General features: G+C 40.3%; 1 long non-coding RNA gene across 2 annotated transcripts in view; it reads right to left on the bottom strand.

The window, feature by feature from the left end:
- LOC106567934 (uncharacterized) overlaps positions 1-13,494 on the bottom strand; it is an 81,872-nt gene that overhangs the window by 25,302 nt on the left and 43,076 nt on the right. For both annotated transcript variants that reach the window (XR_001320196.3, XR_001320198.3), the window contains exon 2: positions 3,493-3,544. This is a non-coding gene — a long non-coding RNA (uncharacterized LOC106567934). The remainder of the gene's footprint in view (positions 1-3,492; positions 3,545-13,494) is intronic.

The following is a 13,494-nucleotide window of genomic DNA, read 5'->3' on the forward strand; positions in this document are numbered from 1 at the left end:
CTGGGACATTTTCAGCTTCCAGGAAATGTATACAGATCCTTGCGACATGGGGCCATGCATTATCATGCTGAAACATGAGGTGATGGTGGCGGATGAATGGCACGACAATGGGCCTCAGGATCTTGTCACAGTATCTCTGTGTATTCAAATAGATTTTGTCCATCCACACCAGACGCAATCAGGACACACAAGTTGAAATAGCAAAATTAACTCTGAACCAACTATATTAATTTGGGGACAGGTCGAAACACATTAAACATTCATGGACATTCAGCTAGCTAGCTTGTTGTTGCTAGCTAATTTGTCCTGGGATATAAACATTGGCTTGTTATTTTACCTGAAAGCACAACGTCCCTTTTTGTTGTTGAATTTTTACCCATTTTGAGTCACCAAAATGGTGTGTTCTCTACTCCGATAATTCATCCACAGATAAGAGGAAATCTAGTTAGTTTCTAGTAATCTCTCCTCCTTCAGTCTTCTTCTGACTTTATATAGTGGTTGGCAACCAACTTTAAGGTGCATTACTGCCACCAACTGGACTGTGTGGACCTCAGATCATCTTTCAATCCCCCACGTGGGTACAGAATATACCGTACTCTTAAAAACCAATGAGGAGATGGGAGAGTCAAGACTTGCAGCGCATCACACGTCAAAAATAGAACCAAGGTCTATTTTAGCACCTGGCTACGCAGATGCTCGAGCAGTTTGGATCAATTATTGAATAACATGTATGTGTACATTTTTATTGAAACGCTCGCACACGCAATGTGGGTGGTGGGGTCAGCATCTTATGGTAGAGAAATTAACATTAAATTCTCTGGCAACAGCTATGGTGAACATTCCTGCAGCCAGCTTGTCATTTGCACGCTCCCTCAAAACTTGAGACATCTGTGGCATTGTGTTGTGTGACAAAACTGCACATTTTAGAGTGGCCTTTATTGTCCCCAGCACAAGGTCTTCTGTGTAATGATCATGCTGTTTAATCAGCTTCTTGATATGCCGCACTTGTCAGGTGGATGGATTATCTTGGCAAAGGATAAATGCTCACTAACAGGGATGTAAACAAATGAGTGCACAACATTTTAGAGAAATAAGCTTTTGTGCATATGGAAAATGTCTGGAATCTTTTATTTCAGATCATAAAACATAGGACCAACACTTTACACGTTGCATTTATATTTTTGTTCAGTGTATTTTTTCATGTGGGAAGGCCCTGGCCTGCACTGGAGTCGCCTTGACTGACAGAGGCTACGAAAACACAGGAACTCTCAAATGACTCAGGGAGCAATGTGAAACCAGGGGAAACTGGTTGTGTGAAATAGGTTCCACCACAAAATGATGTCTTGGTGAGAAATTGAAATTGACCTTTAGCAATAACAGAATAGCTTGACAGTATTAGGATGTGAAAAACGTAACAGATTCCCTTGCTGCGAACTACATCACCAGCAGTAAATGGTGAATTGCTGTTTTAACAAAATACAAATTAAATTAGATCTATTACATAATGGCCTTACAAAAAACACAACCACACGATAGCAAGACACTATAATTATTTTTCAAAAGCATGAAGAATCGTGCATTCACTGTATTCCCTCTGCAGATAAATCAGTAATTCCTTTAATTTGCTATATATTCATGGATAGTGAAAGAACAATGAAAAAAATCCTTTGTTTGCTGTGTGCTTTTTTTGTGCTTGGAGAGATACTATACAGTGGATGTCTAACATTACAGATCCTCTGTGTGATTGACGCAGTGTGGTCATTCCTCCCTCCCTACCAGAGTGGATGACAACCACTCTAAAAATACACAACCTTTCAACCTAACACTAATTGAAGGTTTTGTGCCCCTAAAGGCAGACTGACCGTGGGTCTACTGGCAGGAAAGGTCAATTAGAAGCCTGTGTAGGGAAAGGAAAGGCTATAACACGATACCCATTGTCACCTCACAAAACACTCCAACAATTCATTCTAATGAGAACATACAGATAAAACAAAGCTAATCTAATTGTGGATCATCATGAGACTTGATATTTGTGTTTTCTTCAAACAGCTGCACATTTGAAATGAGAAACATGTATAACTCTCTCTTTTTCCACTATGTAATACATTTAGGTAATTTACTTCCTATATTCATCATCTTTTATCATGCACACTTAAATTAAAATAGTGCACAGAGAAAAAACATTGATGGAGAGATTTTGACATCATGGCCCTCAAAAACAGTTGGCTAATGTAAACCAAGCCAAGCTATGCTTTGAAAGACATGATGAGGGTCATCTCTTTGCTTGATGTCATGAGTGTGCTCCAAGGAAAGCTAGAAGGTTGTACAGTTAACTCCTAGGGTGTCATTCTAAACCATACAACCTACTACCTCAACCCGGATGCACACATTTTCAGTAGGCCTTCTTCTTGTCTTGTCCTCTATTTCCAAATCAAGAACAATAGTATCTTCTGAATTGTACTGTAGTCTCCTTTTCCATCCTGGAGGATAAGGTTGCTTCCGTTAACATCAAAAGTTTGGAATATGCTATTAAATAAAACTGAAACATTATGGTTCATGCTTTGTTAGAATAATCAAAATGTTCTATTCTACCTGGAGCTCCTTAACACCACACAGGACACCAAATATCTATTACTGCAGGATTAGTCATTTTACAAATAAAGGACATCAAAGAGACAAAAGTTACCATAAAAAAATATGTTGTTCACACCACAATGACAGAGGCCCACAGAGGCGAGCTTGTGATGTCAGATTCGCCACAAGATCGGATCTACGGGTTTTTGCCAAGTGGTTAGTTGGAAAGTATCAAAATAAATATGTTAAATTACACAGAAAAATACAACGTTACCCTATGCCACAAACCTGGGCCAAACTTTGTCCATAGATGTTACTTTATGTATGAGTCTACTGTACCATGCATGCAACAAGTCGTCAAATCAAAATAACGTTACCTCTGGTATGTCATCCTTACACTATCCTAATCAATAATAAAGTTAGGACAATAAACCCCCTCAATCACTAAGTGGATAAATTCTGATAAATGTGTTGAATCATATATAAGCATTGACTCTGAAGTGTTTTGAGCAGAGCAGAGAGATGTTGGCTGCAACACAGGAATTAAGCTGGAACAGCACAATGGAAAGGACTAGACAAGACCGCAGGGCCGAATCTCCCAGAAACGATCTGAAAACATACTGTACCTGTCTAAACTAAGTAAGATCAAAATGAATATAGCTACAAAACCTAAATAACGTAAATTATATATTGATTGAATGTACAGGTGAGACGGCAAAGGTAAAGAATGACTCCACACATTTTTGTCTGGCCTATAGACATGTCACAGAGACCATGTTGAGGAGGGGAACACAACAGAATGTCTGTGCCACATCCAAGGCCCACAGTTAAAGAAACTACTGTTGGATATTTCGGTAAATCAGGATACACATAACACAATGTATTGTAGAGGGTAACTTCTTTCTGAAGGTAACTTACCTTGTTGATTGTGTGCCTTACAGGGTATGGAGTAATCTCACTCTCTTCCTATCTGAAAACACAAAAGAAAATAACAACATTAATAGGCTTGAACAATAGCAGCAGTTCCACACCCTACTGCACGGCCTCGTGGTTCGTGAAATGGAAGGATTAAATCAATAGCAACAGTACATTCAATTACCTAACAAAATATTTGCAACTGAAAATACATGCTGGTGAATAATAAAGCAACGAAAGAAAAAGACAGAATGTCTTCACAAAAACCCTGATAGTACCGACAATTGTATTGCAACAGTATTCTTTCCATTCTTATACTGGTAACGTCAAATCATATAAAAGCAGATTCCATTTACAGTTGCAGCCGCTCATATAAGGAGCATCAAATGCTTCAGCAGTTCCCTCCCAGATAGAACATTTGCATGGAATTCCATTTTCAGTGAGAATAATAATAATGTTGTGGAGGAGATTTATCTCCCCGTCTAGTCCCCAGAGAGACACGCCAGGGAGTCCTGCTTTCCTCCTGGCCATCATGCAGCACTGAGGCGGAGGCTGTGGCAAGAAGATAGGATAGGTTAGCCCAACTAAGCCTAGATAGCAGCAGCAATGTAGAAAATCATGGCAAGGAGCTGAATAAATCTGCCCGGGTGAACTGGATGCCATGGCGAATGGGATGCCAGTGTAATGGAGCATGCCATGGTCACCTAGGGTTAACGGTGCCAACTTCAGAGTTCCAAACACATCGGAATATTCCTGGCCGTGGCTGCATGGCCGCAGTGCGACAAAGCCAGGTATAGAAACAGAACAGTGCGAGTGTGCCAGTGCCAGTGCCACTTACCCCCAGATCTCTACTAACCATTTGACATTCATCATCTCTATTTGGTTTGGATTGTTCTGACCTCTCTTTTGTACGCGGCTGGAGACAGACAGACAGGAGGCAGGATTGAGCTTGAATCAAAAATAGATGAAACGTGGGTGCTATGCAAAAAAGCATCCGCTTCTGATAAAATAAAAGTGAAGTTATGTTTTTGTGCCCATCTCCATTGGCAAGTCGGGTTAATTTCAGCACCGCACCATCCGCCATTTTCTAAGCAAACACAAGAATCAAAGAAAGACAAAAAAAAAGAAAGCATAACCCTTTGCTGGCATCGCATTCTCTCTTTTTCTTCCTCCTTGCACCATAACAAAACCTTGGCCGAGGGGGTCACATGGTTTCCTACCAGAAAGCCACAGCATTTCCATAAAGCATTCTGCTGACATTGTGAAGACATCTTTTGTCTAAATCAAAACCTTGGCCAGCCCAGCCTGCCCGAAAATTTGGCACCTTCAAGGGGGAGGGAGTGCAGAGGGAAGGGGTGGTGTTAGGAGTCATGGCAACCCCTACCTGGCAGGCTGCCCATCATCTCGAGGTGGGGAGTAGCCGGGTCTAATGTGGTGTCGAGCAGGAATGCCTGGAGCCTTCCAAAGTCAATTTAATGTTCATGTTGGGAGCTTCCATTTCGCCTCATATACGGTACCAGTTGCCTTTTTGATAGAATAAACGAAAAGGGCTCTACAGATGACACCTTCTGGCCCTTGCGCACATGTGCGCAAACACACACACACACACACACACACACACACACACACACACACACACACACACACACACACACACACACACACACACACACACACACACACACACACACACACACACACACACACACACACACACACACACACACACACACACACACACACACAGAGAGAGCTTGGAATATACATTATCTACCAGGCTTAACATTCATGTATAATATCATCTGTACTAGGTCTTCTCTGCTGTCTGTCTGGTCTGTGTAACCGGGCATTCGTCCTTCATACAGCTCTTCTCCTCATGTTCTCAGTTGTAAAATTACATTTCTACCATTTCTACTTCCAGCTGCCACGACAAACAGCAAGCCTGCTGCTGTGGCTGGGAACGTACAGGTAATGTACAGATAAAGGCAAAGCTATCCTATGTTGCTGTGTTTCTCCTGTAAAAGTTCCATGAATAAATAGCACTGTGGAAAGTTTCTCCTTTTTTTCTCTCTCTCTCACACACACAGGGAGGCCTTGGTACAGTAGGAACACACACACAATTTGGCCATGGGGTCCTCCTTCGTACAGTATAGTAGGAGTACACACACACACACACACACACACACACACACACACACACACACACACACACACACACACACACACACACACACACACACACACACACACACACACACACACACACACACACACACACACACACACACACACACACACAAAGTCAGGCGGTTCAAGGCAATAACTCATGCATATGACATCTGACTCACACAGAGCCAGCCATCCACCAGGGAGGAGCTGTAATTTATGCCCCAAAAGCCTATTTTACATGTGTTTCCCTCACATAATTTAGCCTTAAATCAAAAGGGCTGAGCATCTGCCATGTTTCCTCACCTCCGGTAATGATTTTTTTTAAACACATACACTGAGAGCCTGAGACTGTCTGGGACTAACTGACTGACTGACTGACTTGCTGGCGGGAGGGAGAGAGGGAGGGAGGGAGTGCCAAAACCAAGTCAAAATGTTTTTTTCCCCTTTTCTTTCAGGAGGTAAATGTATATGGCTTCATTTCTCCCAACCTGTCTAGTAACATGTAGTAACATGGTGATGATATCTTTTAGCCTGTCTAGTAACATGTAGTAACATGGTGATGATATCTCCCAGCCTGTCTAGTAACATGTAGTAACATGGTGATGATTTCTCCCAGCCTGTCTAGTAACATGTAGTAACATGGTGATGATTTCTCCCAGCCTGTCTAGTAACATGTAGTAACATAGTGATGATTTCTCCCAGCCTGTCTAGTAAAATGTAGTAACATGGTGATGATATCTCCCAGCCTGTCTAGTAAAATGTAGTAACATGGTGATGATATCTCCCAGCCTGTCTAGTAACATGTAGTAACATAGTGATGATTTCTCCCAGCCTGTCTAGTAATATGTAGTAAGATGGTGATGATATCTCCCAGCCTGTCTAGTAACATGTAGTAACATGGTGATGATATCTCCCAGCCTGTCTAGTAACATGTAGTAACATGGTGATGATATCTCCCAGCATGTCTAGTAAAATGTAGTAACATGGTGATGATTTCTCCCAGCCTGTCTAGTAAAATGTAGTAACATGGTGATGATATCTCCCAGCATGTCTAGTAATATGTAGTAAGATGGTGATGATATCTCCCAGCCTGTCTAGTAACATGTAGTAACATGGTGATGATATCTCCCAGCCTGTCTAGTAACATGTAGTAACATGGTGATGATATCTCCCAGCCTGTCTAGTAACATGTAGTAAGATGGTGATGATATCTCCCAGCCTGTCTAGTAACATGTAGTAACATGGTGATGATATCTCCCAGCCTGTCTAGTAACATGTAGTAACATGGTGATGATATCTCCCAGCCTGTCTAGTAACATGTAGTAACATAGTGATGATTTCTCCCAGCCTGTCTAGTAACATGTAGTAACATGGTGATGATATCTCCCAGCCTGTCTAGTAACATGTAGTAACATGGTGATGATATCTCCCAGCATGTCTAGTAAAATGTAGTAACATGGTGATGATTTCTCCCAGCCTGTCTAGTAATATGTAGTAAGATGGTGATGATATCTCCCAGCCTGTCTAGTAACATGTAGTAACATGGTGATGATATCTCCCAGCATGTCTAGTAAAATGTAGTAACATGGTGATGATATCTCCCAGCCTGTCTAGTAACATGTAGTAACATGGTGATGATATCTCCCAGCCTGTCTAGTAATATGTAGTAACATGGTGATGATATCTCCCAGCCTGTCTAGTAAAATGTAGTAACATAGTGATGATATCTCCCAGCCTGTCTAGTAAAATGTAGTAACATGGTGATGATATCTCCCAGCCTGTCTAGTAAAATGTAGTAACATGGTGACGATGATAAAAAATGAATATCAATTAGGGCCGACACACACAAATGCATGAGTAGTGCCAACTCATAATACTGTTATTATTGCCAGTGCTGCCGTATAAGCTAAGTTTTTGACACCTAAACGTCAAGCACACAACTTCAACCAATGTATTACAATAGTTTATTACAGATTTAGAAACCATCTATAAACTAATAATTTGATCCATTAATTAAAAAGCCATTGGGTCCAGTCTCTATCATTTCTAATGACTCCAGTCCATCAGCTGATGGGTCAGTCAGTGTTGTGGCTGGGACCTTTAATAATAACCTCAGTATTAATAAGATCTGCAAACAAAGGGCCATGCAGGGCCCAGCCAGGGTCTCATCTGCTCTCAGCTCCGTTCCAAACAGATTAAGCTGAAACTGTCCAAAACATACCCCTCAACCCCCCACCATCGTGCCCCTCACTCCCACTGAGGGGGTCATCTCATATCCTGAGAGGCAGGAGGCCAGGATCAAAGTTCAAATGAGACCAGGGAGGAAAAAAAGGTTTCCCTGGGATGGAATGGAATATACCATCGCAAACCAGACAGGGGTGAAAAATCAGACGGACAGACAGTAATTTGAAACAGTTGAGATTCAGGGCAGGGAAGAGGGTTGAAATGTGGGAAAGAGTCAGTGATGTAAAGTACTTAGGTAAAAATACTTTAAAGTACTACTTAAGTCGTTTTTTGGAGTATCTGTACTTTACTAATTATATTTTTGACAACTTCTACTTTACGACATCCCCCCCAAAAAATCTACATTTTGCTCCATACATTTCCCTGAAACCCAAAAGTACACGTTACATTTTGAATGCTTAGCAGGACAGGAAATGGTCCAATTCACACACTTATCAAGAGAACATTCCTGGTCATCCCTATTGCCTCTGATCTGGCGAACTCACTAAACACAAATGCTTTGTTTGTAAATGATGTCTGAGTGTGCCCCTGCTAATCCGTAAATTAAACAAACAAGAAAATTGTGCCGTCTGGTTTGCTTAATTTGAAATGACTTATACTTTTACTTTGGATACTTAAGTATATTTTAGCAATTAGATTTACTTTTGATACTTAAGTATATTTAAAAATATATATTTTAGACTTACTCAAGTAGTATTTTACTGGGTGACTTTCACTTTTACTTGAGTCATTTTCTATTAAGGCATCTTTACTTTTACTTTTTAAGTATGACAATTGAGAACTTTTTCCACCACTGGAGAGAGGAAACCATTAGATGTGGATTTTGACATTTACTGCATTTCTCTAATTGTAATTCATCTGATGTGAACTACCAAAACAATATCACAAGATGATTAAAAGACGACTATGTTGATCAAACCTTATGCATTATGTGAGTGAGCTTGTACTTACAAAAAGCCTCTCTGGTGAAATACTAATTTACCCTTAATATATCAGCACATTTCTGAGGCATGCCATTTGCTGTGAGAGTGAAATGTCAAACATTATTTTTTACACGGTTTGTTAATCTTCACCACAAGCCAGCGCTACAGGCAGCCTTCTCCAAAGGCTCACCATGGACAGTGTTATTTATGTCTCAAAGCAAGTGAGTCCACCCTTATCACCACTAATTTAATGATGTCTCCTCCAGCCATGACAGAAAACATACAGCCCACAGGTTAATCCAGATGAAGGTTCACACTGTCCTGTCCTGTACTCTGACTGGGTCAGGCTGAGGAGAGGATTGTACTTTATAATCATTCTCTATACAGAGGTCCACGTTGGTTTATGTGTGGTTAGCATAGGTTACAGCACAGGCAACAGGTCTGTTTTGTGCTCCCTCACCGTTAAAGCAAGAGGGAGAGTCTGCAGTGTAAAAAACAAAGCAATCAAATCCGTTCGAGCATCGAAAAAAACAAATCTTCGGCCTTTCTCTTGAGCCTTTTTAGAGATTGACAGCTTCTCAGGCAGAGAGAGAGAGAGAGAGAGAGAGAGAGAGAGAGAGAGACTGTCTGAGACAGAGAAAGAGGCTGAGGTTGTTTTCCCTGCAGAGGCCTTGTCTTGCTCTGGCCCCTCTTCTTAAATGCTAACAGAGGTTTGCCAGGCAGTCAGCCAAGACGATGACTTTGCCTGATCTGCCTGTCAGTCGATCCTGCTGCCTAGCGCCAGACTAAACACTGACACTTTCGACAAGCCTCATTGGCTGCAGCTGCCCTCTCTGGGGCCAATCAGCAGGGAGGGGAGGGATGAAGGACACGGACCAGGGTTCTGAGTGGTGGGGAGAGGAAGAGAGTTGTGCAGAGACAACAGACACACAAAAAATCCAACCAACCAACCTAGATAGGTACAGCCTCGAAAGAAGGAAATATCACACGACAGGAACAACAATCAATCTGGACTTTTTCTTCCTGACAGAATGACTTTCTGTTTCCTGCTATCAAGTCTTTTTCACTGAAATGAGACATTAATAATTCAGGGTAGGTTGTCTAACAATGAATTGGTCCGGGGCCACAGGGTGTCTCTAGTGGTAAATGTCCACCGATAGGCCCTATAAAATGACATTCACCTTAAACAAAGCCTAGTCTTTGGGGAAGATATGGTATCCAATTAAGATACGCTATACAGTAGTAGCTTTGAGTTAAAGTCATTACACGGATGTAGAGATAGTGGATGCTTTTGCAAAGGCAGCAAATGTTGAAGGCAGCCAAACAATAACAAAATGAAAGGCCATCAGTCTTTGAATAGCACCGAATTGATTACCTGGCCTGGGCTTGGCTAGCCTTCAGATAGGACCGCTATCAGACCTTGTGCTTTTATACAAGCATCACTAAAAATGATCAATACCTAATGAATTCCAAACACCAGGAGTTTGGAAATCAAATATGTCCTACACGTGCGTGCACAAAGTCCTCTCGATGGATCGATGGATATGGCATTACACAAAGCTGGAGAAATGCATCGTCTTAATTGACCTGAGCCATTTCAAATTAATTCAAAAGACAATTCAAATTGATTGGATTTCTATTGCCCCTTTCATCCTGGGATCTCTGAGAGCTTTACATTGTGTCGCTGACTCCCCTCATGAACTGGCATTGCGTTTTAATTACCAAGGCTTCATATCACAGCTCTCAGGCATTAGAACATTAGAACAAGGACACAGGAAAATGCAAATCTTTACACATAGCCATTGGCTTAAAAGCCCCGTGCAATCAAAAATATGATTTTCCTGTGTTTTATATATATTTTCATACTATGAAGTTGGAATAATACTGTGAAATTGTGAAAATTATGAAAATGCCGTTTTAGTGTAAGAGCTTTAGTGTAAGAGCAAATAAATAGACCAATAAGAAAAAGAGTTCCAAACCTGTTTTTTCCTTCCCACTCAGACCACTCCCAGACAGTCCTAGCTAAATTCTTGCTTGAGAAATTGCTCTTCGCTAAGAAGCTATTTGTTTCTTTTTACCATTTTAATTTAAAACACTCACAGTAAGGTACTTCATTGTTACACAGAAATGATTTGATATTGAGATAAAAACAGCTGCATTGGGCCTTTAACATTTAAAAAGTGATAGGCCTGATTGAATTACGAAAGGATTGAGATAAAACTCCAGTATTGCCACCGTATGCAATGTAATACAAAGTTCCAGACTGATGGGCCAAAGTCTGCCCGGTAATATGGAGATATGGGAGATGCTGCTGCAGGATGGCGTGATGAAAGATTTACCAAGATGACCACAACTTTTTATGTCACCATGTCAAAACAATTTGGGCAGGCAATGTGCTATGGCACTTCCATATGGAACATTGCAAATAATTAATGAAATGGTACAAATCTGAGTTATTACATTTCTTATCACAAAAAGATTTCATATTTAAAATCATACACTGTTACTAGAGCTATCCCATATCTTATAAGGTCCTATTGTGGAAGCGTTAAACATGTGCTGTTTGTAAGATTATGTCAATTATTTCAACCCATTGACCCCTTTCTGGAGTCCAGAGAGAAATGTTTAAAACAGGTTGAAAACATCAAACACCGTTCACTTCTTTATCCCACCAGATATTTTCCACAGGCCTCTCCAAACAGACAGACAGACAGACAACGAACAGGCTGTAATCTACTGTATTAAGGATAACTTTTCATTTGGCAAGCAGAGTAGGCCGTTTCCATAATGATACCTTCTCTCAGCATGTCCTAACCAAATGCTTTCCCCAAAGATAATCCCCTTCACAACCTCTCATTATCAAAGCAATTGACTGACAATGGAAAAAGGAGCACTGGAAATGACACAAATTAGTGTACGCCTTTGGAAAAAAATATTACCCATCTAAGACTGTAATTAGGCTCTTTGCAAAGCAATCAGACACAATTAGAAAGTACCAGTCAATAAGGTAAAATTCACAAGCCGAGGGGAGATTAATTAATATTTTATTGTTTTTAAATTACTATTTGTGCTATTAGATGCCTTTTCCCCAATCCCCTGTAATGCGAAGCCCATTGTTTAGGTAGGGCCTTAGTCTTTCCAGCTGCTGCAGTCAGTTTCTAGGCTAATTCTTCTCCCAAAACAAGTGGTATGAAGCAGCCAGCCAGGTGACTTGCAGGTGAATCAGCTGTATTGCCTCACAATGAGGAAAACCATTAGGCTGTAATTGGCAGTCTTAGTGCCTTCGACTGAGGACGTTCTGTAGGTATGATCAGAATGTTTAACATTACTGTGTTGCTGCTGGCACAATTTCTCAGGTTGCCAAATAACTATTACATGTACATTCCCATAGCCAGGTTTTGGTGTAGTCTACCTATACCAACTTTCTCTCTAGTCTTAGCTTATAAATGCCTCATGAGCTTAGTTCAACTGTCATACCGCATCAGAACCCAAAATATAATATTGTTTACAAACTTTGGAGTAAAACAAATGTAAACAAACACTGTATAGCCTCAAATTACTATTACTATAATTTTGATACCATGTATGGTCAGTCCTTGCGTCCATAGCTCGGTCTATGAATTTGAGAGTTGTTTAATTTCTCCAGGCCAGACAATTTATTTTTTACCAAAACTGAGGTGGGGTGGTGGCTTTGTTATTGTTTAAATTAAGGATTCACAAAAACAATAATTCACCATCTACTATCAAAAACATTGACCAAAATATGTACACTGTATATCGCAAGCTGCCTGAAAGTCTTACAAAACCCACAAATAATGTAGGTTACAGAGAGGATTGATTGGATTCAGGTTTTTATTTCTGCACCAATCTTTCTGTGCTGTCTGAAAATACCACAATAATGTTGGATGTGAAAATAAAGCTCCTACATCCAAAAGCTCCCTGATTTGAATACTCATGCAGTATACATTACATCTCACAACTACTTAATGTTTTGATGGTCTCTGTTATGTTTCTCAATTCTTACAAAACAGAATTTGGTATCTAGACATTTTTTGAGATATTGCTCAACTTTTCCTTAACAAATAACCCCACACAACTCTCACTGTATGACAAATTCACATTGTTTCTGCACTGCAAAACAAATATAATCGTTCATGATAATAAAATCACAATGATTTTTATCCGCAAGATAAGTGGAAAATTGGTACAGGAACAATACTATTTCAGCTAATTGTTCAGGAATATAGTGTGGTAAACCATAGTGTTCAGGAATATAGTGTGGTAAACCATAGTGTTCAGGAATATAGTGTGGTAAACCATAGAGTTCAGGAATATAGTGTGGTAAACCATAGTGTTCAGCAATATAGTGTGGTAAACCATAGTGTTCAGGAATGTAAAAAAAAAGAGCTCTCAAAATATAAAGGAATATATAAACGAAAATGAGAGTAATTTAAGTATTTCGAGAAATGTTGTTGCATCAACCAGCATAAAGTATATAACTTAATTCTACATGACATGTTGCAGGGTAAAGACTAGACCCTAGGTTAACATGCTGTAGGAGGGGACCCGTGCCAAGCATTGGCTCAAAGTTTACGTTTGTCCATTGGAATTAAAAAATGTGTCTTCCATTATCATCATCTCTCTGGCCTGGCTTTATCCAAGGTGACTG

The sequence above is a fragment of the Salmo salar genome, chromosome 13 (genome assembly GCF_965601325.2).
Source record: "Salmo salar chromosome 13, fSalSal1, whole genome shotgun sequence".
Taxonomy (NCBI): Eukaryota; Metazoa; Chordata; class Actinopteri; order Salmoniformes; family Salmonidae; genus Salmo; species Salmo salar.